This window comes from Stomoxys calcitrans, chromosome 2 (genome assembly GCF_963082655.1).
Source record: "Stomoxys calcitrans chromosome 2, idStoCalc2.1, whole genome shotgun sequence".
In the NCBI taxonomy this organism is placed as follows: domain Eukaryota; kingdom Metazoa; phylum Arthropoda; class Insecta; order Diptera; family Muscidae; genus Stomoxys; species Stomoxys calcitrans.
In genome coordinates, this window is record NC_081553.1 from 68,881,551 (window position 1) to 68,892,063 (window position 10,513).

Genomic DNA, 10,513 nt, shown 5'->3' on the forward strand with positions numbered 1-10,513 from the left:
AAATTGTCTTGGTGAACAAATACGTCATACTTGGAAGTTGTTATGTTGGTGGGACGTTTGGGCCCTAATGGGCCGCTAGACACTTGGGTCCTAATGTTGATATCAGATACGTGGTCTACTCCCACATACCTTTAATTTGAGCCCCATATTTCCATAGTCGGCAAACATGACCGGTTTGGGGGGTGTTTTGTGGGATGGGCCGCCACTCAGTGAGTTGGCATTGAAAATATATATCGGATTCGTGTTCCATATTAAAAACCCTCTTATTTGAGCCTCATAATGCAATTGTCAGCAAATACTTACTATTTGGGTGGTGTTGTAAGGGTGGGGTGGCCCCATAGAGACTTTTCCCGAATATTGTTATCAAATTCGTGCTTTACTCCCGCAGACCTTTTATTTGAGCTCCATATTGCTATGGTCGTAAATTTGTCTCCTTTGGGGAATGTTTTTGGTGAGAGACGGCCCCTCAAACACTTGGTCTCATATTTGGATATCAGATTCGTATTCTACACTCAAATACCTTTCATTTAAGCCCCTTATTCCCATGGTCAGTTAATAAGTCCAGTTTGGGGGGTGTTTTGGGGAAGGGGTGGACCCCCAGAAACGTGATCCCACATTTGGATATCAGATTCGTATTCTACTCGCAAATACCTTTCATTTGAGTCCCATATTGCCATGGTCGGTAAATATGTCCAATTTAGAGGTGTTTTGAGGCTTGGGGTGGTCCTCCTAACACTTGGTCCGACGATTGGATATCAGATACGTTTTCTTATCCTAAATTCCTTTCATTTGAGTCCCATATTGTCGTGATTGGTTTAAATATATGTTTGGTAGGTTTTAGGGGTGGGGCGGTCCCCCTAGGTAACCCATCCGAAATTTGGGTACCAAATTTTTATTTTTAGGGTACTATATGGGAGCACACAAAATTTCGCTTAAATCGCACCACCCATCTCCGAGATCTGGCGTTTCTGAAAATTAGGGTAAGGGGGAGGGTCCGCCCCCCTTCAGATCTCAAAAAATTAGGTAACCTATTTTCACCATGGTGTCATTATGCACCATCTGTGAAAAGTTCAAGAAAATCGGTTCAGCCGTTTCTGAGTCTATAAGTAACACACAAACATACAAACAAGCAAACAAACAAATCTACAAACAAACACAAATTGATTTTTATATATAAGATTCGTAGTCTACCCGCGAATACCTTTTATTTGAGTCCATATTATCATGTTCGTCCAATATGCCCCTTAGGACGGTTTTTAGGCTGCCCCTTGGTAATTACACCCAATTTTTAATATTCGATAATCATACTCGTACTCTAAATACCTTTCCTTGGAGTCCCTCCCATATTGTCGCGATCGGTCCACTTTTGGACCGATCGATACTTTTTATTAGTGTAGGCCGGTTGGGATTGTAAATGGACCAAATCGGTCCATGTTTTGATATAGCTGCCATATAAACCGATCTTGGGTCTTGACTTCCTGAGCCTCCGGTGGGCGCAATTCTCTTCCGATTTGACTGAAATTTTGCACGTGGTGTTTTGGTATCACTTCCAACATGAAATGAATCAAATCGGTTCACAATCGGTTCATATGAATCAAATCGGTTCATAACTTGGTATAGCTGCCATAATAACCGATCTTGGGTCTTAACTTCTTGAGCCAGTAGAGCGCGCAATTCTCATCCAATTTGGCTGAAATTTTGCATGAGGTGTTTGGTTACGACTTCCAGCTTCAAATCGGTCCATGTTTTGATATAGCTGCCATACAAACCGATCTTGGGTCTTGACTTCTTGAGCCTCTAGAGGGCGCAATTCTCGTCCGATTTGACTGAAATTTTGCATACGGTGTTTTGGTATCACTTCCAAGAATTGTGTTTAATATGAATCAAATCGGTTCATAATTTGGTATAGCTGTCATACAAACCGATCTTGGATCTTGACTTCTTGATCCAATAGAGCGCGCAATTTTCATCCAATTTAGCTGAAATTTCGCATGAAGTGTTTTGTTACGACTTCCAGCATCTGCGCTAAATATGGTTCAAATCGGTCCATGTTTTGGTATATCTGTCATATAAACCGATCTGGGATCTTGAATTCTTGAGCCTTTAGAGGGCGCAATTCTCATTCGATTTGGAAGAGATTTTGTACAACGGCTTCTCTCATGACCTTCAACATACTTGTCTAATATGGTCTGAATCGATCAATAGCTTGATACAGCTCCCATATAAGCCTATCTCCCGATTTTGCTTCTTGAGCCCCAACAAGGCACAATTCTTATCCGAATAAACTGAAATATTACACAATGACTTCTACAATGTTCAGCATTTATTTATGGTCCGAATCGGACTATAACTTGATATAGCTCCAATAGCATAACAGTTCTTATTCAATATTCTTTGTTTGTCTAAAAAGAGATACCGCGCATAGAACTCGATAAATGCGATCCATGGTGGAGGGTATATAAGATTCGGCCCCGCCGAACTTAGCACGCTCTTAATTGGTTTGGGCTGTACCCTTTTGGCGACGCCCTTATTTTGGACTGTACCCTTTGGGCGACGCCCTTGGTACTTGGATCCAATTTTTGACACCAAATTTGTATTCCACTCCCGAAAACCTCTCATTTGGGTCCTATATTGTCCCCATCGGTCCACTTTGTTTCTTGGGAGTACTTTTGGTGCGGGGACGGCTCCCTAGGTACTTGAACCCAATTTAAGATATCATATTCATACTTTTCTCTCAAAAACCCTTCATTTGAGTCCCATATTGTACCGATCGGTCTACATTAAATCTTGGGCAATTGTTTTAGGTCTGGGGCGGTTCCCTAGATACTTGAATCCAATTTAAATATCATATTCATGCTCTACTCTCAAATATTGGGTTGCCCAAAAAGTAATTGCGGATTTTTTAAAAGAAAGTAAATGCATTTTTAATAAAACTTAGAATGAACTTTAATCAAATATACTTTTTTTACACTTTTTTTCTAAAGCAAGCTAAAAGTCACAGCTGATAACTGACAGAAGAAAGAATGCAATTACAAAGTCACAAGCTGTGGAAAAATTTGTCAACCCCGACTATATGAAAAATCCGCAATTACTTTTTAGGCAACCGAATACCTTTCAGTGGAGTCCGTTATTGTCCCGAACGGTCCACCTTTTTTTTTGGGCAGTATTACCAAGCCCTAGGTACTTGTATCAATTTTCGTATTTTACTCCCGAAAATCTTTCCCATTTGGCCCATACTGTCTCCATCGGTCTTCCTTGATTTAACAGTATTTTTGGGACGGTTTTGGGCTTGGGACGGCTCCCTAGGTACTTGAACTCAATTGTAGATATCATATTCACACACTTCTCTCAAATACTCTTCATTTGAGTCCCATATTGTACCGATCGGTTTACATTTTATCTTGGGCAATAGTTTAGATCTGGGCGGCTCCCTAGAAACTTGGATCCAATTTATTATATCATATTCATACCCTACTTCCGAATACCTTTCATTGGAGTCCGATATTGTCCCGAACGGTCCACCTTTTTTTTTGGGCAGTACTACCAAGCCCTAGGTACGTGTATCCATTTTCGTATTCTACTCCCGAAAATCTTTCCCATTTTGTCCCATACTGTCTCCATCGGTCTTACTTGATTTTTTAACAGTATTTTTGGTACGGTTTTGGGCTTGGGACGGCTCCCTAGGTACTTAGACCCAATTTTAAGTATCATATTCATACCCTACTCTCAAATATTTTTTATTTGAGTCCCATATTGTCCCGATCGGTCCACTTTTGGGACGGTTTTTGGGCTTGGGACGCTCCTTAGGTACTTGAACCCCATGTTTAATACCATGTTGGTATTTAACTACCAAATACCTTTCATTTGCGTATCATACTGTCCCAATCGATAAATATGTTCTGCTGGTGGGTTTGGCGTGGGAAGGCCCCTCAGACATCAAGGAAATAATTTGTATGTCTTATTGCTCCTCTACTTTTATATACCTATCATTTGATACCCATTTGCCTAAATCGGTAAAGTTTCCTGTTAGGTGGTGTTTTTGGGGGTGGGGGACCCTGCCCCTGCACTTAGGGCTCCATTTCATGCCAAGTTCGCACTCTACTCTTAAATACCTTTCATTTGATACCCATATTGTCCCAATCGGGAAACATGTCCGTTCGAGTGGGTTTTGTTATGGGACGTCCCCCCAAGTTATTTGACCCCAACATTTTATACAAATTTCGTGTTTTTGGGGTACCATAAGGTGGCGTATAAAATGTTGCTTAAATCGGTGCATTTCCGTTTTCGAAATCTGGCGTTTCTGAAAATGGGGGTAAAGGGAGGGTCCGCTCATTTTTGGCTCATTGGGTACGTAAATAAGCAGAATTGTTGATTTTGGAGTGAAGATCAGCTTGTATTATTGCAAGAGCTACCAATGCTACCGTAGCGCAAAGGTTACCATGTCCGCCTATGACGCTAAACGCCTGCGTTCGAATCCTGGCGAAAACATCAGAAAAATTTTCAGCGGTGGTTTTCCCCTCCAAATGCTCGCAACATTTGTGAGGTACTATGCTATGTAAAACTTCTCCCCAAAGAGGTGTCGCACTGCGGCACGCCGTTCGGACTCGGCTATAAAAAGGAGGCGCTTTAACTTGAATCTTACTGCACTCATTGATATGTGAGAAGTTTGCCCCTGTTCCTTAGGGGAATGTTCATGGGCAAAATTTGCATTTTTTACCAATGCATTCAGAAAATGTCACAATTTTTTGTGGTTTATGGGCTGTTGGCATCACTGGAGCGTACTTCTTCAAAGATGATGCGAATCGAAACGTAACTATGAATGGTGAGCGCTACCGTGGGATGATATCCCATTTTTTTTTTTGACCGAAATGCAAGATCTTGACTTGCATGACATGTGGTTTGAACAAGACGGTGTTAAGGGACCTTTATAATAAGGGACCTTTATCTTCCATTAGAAAATTTATTAATTTACAGGATTTTTTTTCAAAATTCATCTCGAATATCTGCAGCTCAATATCTACAGCAGTATCAAAAATTTCACTCATCATTTGCAGGAAGTTGCCAAGAACAAAAGAAAATCTTTTCCGTTTTTTACCACTCTACCGTCATCTGTGTTGTGAGGGGCAGACTGAAATTAACGAGAAAAAAACACCTTGTGTTTCCCCTCCCACCGCACCATTAGTGATGTGTGGCAACAGCGACAACAACAGCAGGAGTTTACTCCAATAACTTGATATCCTTAATTTTTCTTTGTTGCACTCATCATCATGGATCTGAATCCCCATAGAATGAAAAAAAATTTTCAATTTTATTTTCATTCATTGCTGTTTATTTGTTTTTGTTTTCATCACTCTTTTAAGTAAAAGTAAACGGAGAATAAAAGGAAAATAACAAAACAGCTCTCAAGCAGAGAATTTATTTATTGACCATAAAAAATGGAAAACTAGAACATGTGATCTATGCAGCGCATGCGTGCACTCAAAGACCTTGTCTTGGGCACGTGTTATTTGTTTACCGATGCATTTTCAATTTTTACACAAATACTCACACATTATCATTAAGGGATTCAGATAGGGAAGGACAGACAGACAGACAGAATCTAAAGTTGTTATGGTGGAATGACGAATGATGGACTGACTGACTGACTACCTTTGGGTTCTCAATTAATTTGTTGTGTCTTGTGTAACCTGATAGCCTCTTAAAAATGGAAATTTCATTTTTGTGGTTTATCATTAGGGTTTGTCTGGGGGTGTGTGTGTGTGTATGTTTGCTTAGATTGCGCAATGTGTTCCACACCGACATAGTGAAATGGAAATTGTTAGAAAGTTTTTCCTTTCTTGCTTCCGTTGCATATCCGGTGCTATGCTAATGTTATTTGGTTAAGGTGCCTTGGCTGCGAAAGGTGTTTTCCATGGTCAAATATTTGATTTGCCTGCGGAGATTGAAAATATTTTTAGTTTTACAGTTATTCTAATGCAAACAAAGAAAAAAAACTTTTCGTAAGAGAGCGATTAAGTAACGAACAATGGGGGAGAATTTTTCAAAATTTGCGAATGAGATTTCAAAACTAGCAAAAACGTGTAAAATTTGGGTAGACCGAATCATGGGTACCGAGTCATGGGTGTCAAATTTGGGCAGACCGAATCATGGGTACCGAGTCATGGGTACCCACCACAATGGATTTTGTAGACAAATTTATGCTTCTCGTAGACCCTCAAGAAGTCAAATCCAGGGATACACGCAAAAAAATTAGAGGACATTATTGCCAATTAAACTTTTTTTCTGAAAAACTTGGACTTTGTTTACGATAAAAGCAAATGCTTTATGCGATAAATACTTGCAACGATTTGTGACAAATATACCGTTTTTGGGTCGTTGGGACTACAAATTTGTATACCGATCTCCTGATTTGACTTATTGAGCCCCTGAAAGCCGCAATTTATGCCCGATTTGGATTAAATTTTGCATGAGGTGTTCTGTTGCGACTACCATCAACTGTGTCAAGTACGGTCCAAAATAAGGTCCAGATAAATCGTCCATATAAACCGATCTGTCGAATTGACTTCTTGATCGCCTGAAAGCCGCAATTTTTATCCGATTTGGCTGAAATTTGCATTTAGTGTTCTATTATGACTACAACTGTACCAAGTACGGTTCAAATCGGTCTATAACCTGATATAGCCCATACAAACCGATCTCCCGATATGAACGCAAAATTTTTTTTGGCAGATTTAGCTAAAATTTTCAAATTGTTTTGCGGTGGTGGCATCAGACCGTAGCATGTTGTCTTCCCCTCCTATAGGTGTGGGTGCCTTGGCACTTGTAGTCGAGAGTGTTGCTTCAAGCGCACAACCAGTCGTCAGTCTAACAAATGAGGAAAAGACGGATAAACCAGGGCGATGCACAGTGCGTCCCCAGCCTTTAAGTAAATGTGGTGTTTCCGATTCAGAATCAGACAGCGACAATGTCAATGAACCAGTCATCGCAGCCAATTCAAGATATGAGGATAACGAGATGACAAGATGGCTTTGCTAAGTTCACAAACAGACCGAGAAGGCAATCCGGTGCACGACGAAGGAAACAGAAGAGTGTTTGCCGGCAGCGCAATAGGTTGAAAGCACACCATGGTGGAAGGGATAGAACTGCCATTCCAGATACTTCTACGGAAGCTGGAAAAGGAATTAAATCTCCCGAAGAGCATAACACTGCCAAGACGCTGAAGAAGAAAATGAGCTCCCCGTTTCAAGTACGCAGGGAAGACAAAGCCAGCCCTCCCGCAATGAAGACTCCAGACTGTGTCCTGTGGAGGTAGACAAAGTTGAAACAGGATCGTTGGAAGCACGCAAGGCCCCCGAGTCTTCATAGGGGACTGTGACTTCCAAAACGACACTACAGCCATCGCGAAAGGGGAAAATGGTTGACAAAAAGGTAAGGAGTCGCCCTCTTACACCTGAGTGGCAAGGAAGCACAACAGAGATGAGCTGACTTATGCAGTCATCAATATCGGCTGTGCATCCGGTAGGATTCCTTCAGATCGTCGGTCTCAGGTGAGGCATTTGATAAACGAACGGGTTATCGAACATGTGTTGAACCCTGAAAGGGGTCCACCCATACGAATTATGAGCTGCGAATATAGATGGGACTTCTTAACGCTGCGCTTTGTGTCGGCGGAATGTATTGATACTGTCAAAGAGTTCGTTGCAAACATCTACACTCCCTGGGGCGCAACGCTCGACCTTGTGAGAAAGATGAACATCCCACAGCTCACAAACCCGACGGTCTTCATCATGGATGTGGTGGGCGAAATCGCGACAAAACGCATGATAAAGGTCTTAAACAAGCAAAATCAAGATTTGGTCGTGGAGAAATGGGCGGTTTTCAACAGGGAGGAGAAGGACGAAGGAACTCTCCTTGTCGTGGGCATTGATCCAGGTTCGTTACAAGTTTGTCTAAGACTAAAGGCATGGCGTACTACGGGACCATGGTCGTCCTTTTTGAAGATTAGGAAGACCAGGATAGGCAAATTTGCTCATATTGCGCCATCAGGCGGTACAGTTGCATGACACTCAATTCCACCTAACGGACAGGTGGCCGACGGCGAGACAAATACCGATTCTCTCTGTATGAGCTCTACGACGACGATAGCATTGTTACACGTATCAAAATACAACGGCTGCGTTGGCTAGGTCATGTTGTCAGAATGGATGAAGAAGCTCCAGCAAAGAAGTCTTTTGAAGGCAAACACGGAAGTTGGAGTCAGAGATTTTAGAAAGAGCGGAGAAGATCGAGGCGCTTGGAACGCTAGTCTACGTTTGGCTAGTGGAACAAATGTTCTGTCATAACCAATTAAAGTAAGTAAGTAGGATAAGCAAAGATTCTAATACTAAAACATCAGATAGTGCAGGAGCGAGAGACCTTACACAGCCTAATGCACATGAAGCCGACGAAGGAACGACTTTCAACGACTTTCTCTAGATTAGGACGACTAGGGTAAGTAAAGATCCTAATGCTGAGACATCAGGCAGTTCAGAGGCAGAGAACTCAATACAGCTTAATGCACATGGAGCCGACGATGAGACCATAACCTACTCCCAAGAAGCCCATTTACTCAAGATTTGGAAGACTAGTATAGGCAAGATCCTAGTATGGAAACAAGATGTTTCCAGTGCAGGCCAGAGACGATAGACTAAATACAGCCTAACGAACAGGGACCCGACAATGGAACCATTGCCGACTTTCTCAAGATTCGGAAGACTATGATAGGCAAAGATTCTAATATTAAAACATCAGGCAGTGATGTGACGGGAAACTCAATGCAGCCTAAAGAACAGGGAGCAGACAATCACCCATTTCCAAGAAGCCCATATAATGAAAGACCAATGATTAGGGTCATCCATATAAACCTCCTCCGGAGCGGGACAGCTACTCACGCTCTGATGGAGAAAATCAGCAAGGTCTAGATTCATATTGCTTTAATTCAGGAGCCTTTGACGACCCGGAACAAAGTTTCTGTACTGAACCATATCAACTACCAATAATCACATCATGTTACAGGGATGGATCAAAGCTAGAGGATAGAGTGGTCCTGGGGGTCCACGTTGAGAACCCAGGGACTGAGATCTGTTTAAGACTGCCTGACCTTAATACGTTCCTGCAGGCGGAAATTCGGGCGATCATGGTATGCGTGTGGTGGTGTAGTGCTAACGGGAGGACGTCGAGTGTCAACATTTTTACGGACAATAAAATTGCCATAAGGGCAATAACAACCAGGATGGTAAGGTCACGAAAAGTCTTGCAGTGTAAGAAGGAGATTAACTCCTTCTCTTAGGATGGCAAAATCCGCATCGTTTGGGTACCGGCCCATAATGGAGCACGGGGGCATGAAAGGGCAGAGGATTCGGCAGTGAAGGAATAAACTTGGTGAACCCGAAGTCTTTCGGATCGACGCAGTCCTAGTTAAGGGCGTGGGCGACGAATGCTCATTCAACCCTGTGGAACAGCGCCACGGTAGGGAGGACGGCGAAAATCCTATGGGAGGATCCAGATCGTGAGAAGACAAGGCTATTACTGAAACTAAGTAAGAAGGAGGTCAGTATAGCTATTGGTATTATGGCTAGACACATAGGACTACGAGCTCACTTATATAACATCGGTGGGGCAAGTAATAAAGGGTGATTTTTTTGAGGTTAGGATTTTCATGCATTAGTATTTGACAGATCACGTGGGATTTCAGACATGGTGTCAAAGAGAAAGATGCTCAGTATGCTTTGACATTTCATCATGAATAGACTTACTAACGAGCAACGCTTGCAAATCATTGAATTTTATTACCAAAATCATTGTTTGGTTCGAAATGTGTTCAAATTTTGACAAATTTTGTTCAGCGATGAGGCTCATTTCTGGTTGAATGGCTACGTAAATAAGCAAAATTGCCGCATTTGGAGTGAAGAGCAACCAGAAGCCGTTCAAGAACTGCCCATGCATCCAGAAAAATGCACTGTTTGGTGTGGTTTGTACGCTGGTGGAATCATTGGACCGTATTTTTTCAAAGATGCTGTTGGACGCAACGTTACGGTGAATGAACACATTTCGAACCGAACACTGATTTTGGTAATAAAATTCAATGATTTGCAAGCGTTGCTCGTTAGTAAGTCTATTCATGATGAAATGTCAAAGCATACTGAGCATCTTTCTCTTTGACACCATGTCTGAAATCCCACGTGATCTGTCAAATACTAATGCATGAAAATCCTAACCTCAAAAAAATCACCCTTTAGCATGTTCATGCGGGGAAGATGATGAGGCGTTGCACAGTGGGATGCGAAAAAAAATGTAAATAAGCCATTTTAGAACGGATAGAGATATCTTGAAGAAATTTTGCATGGTTATAGCTAAGGCATCATCCAGTTTATATGCAAAGTTTCAGGGCCTAGAAGTCCCAGGGGCCAATTAATGGGCCTTCAACGTTGGTCACCTCGGTCATATAAAATTTTGTTCGGGCAGTCAAAAACGC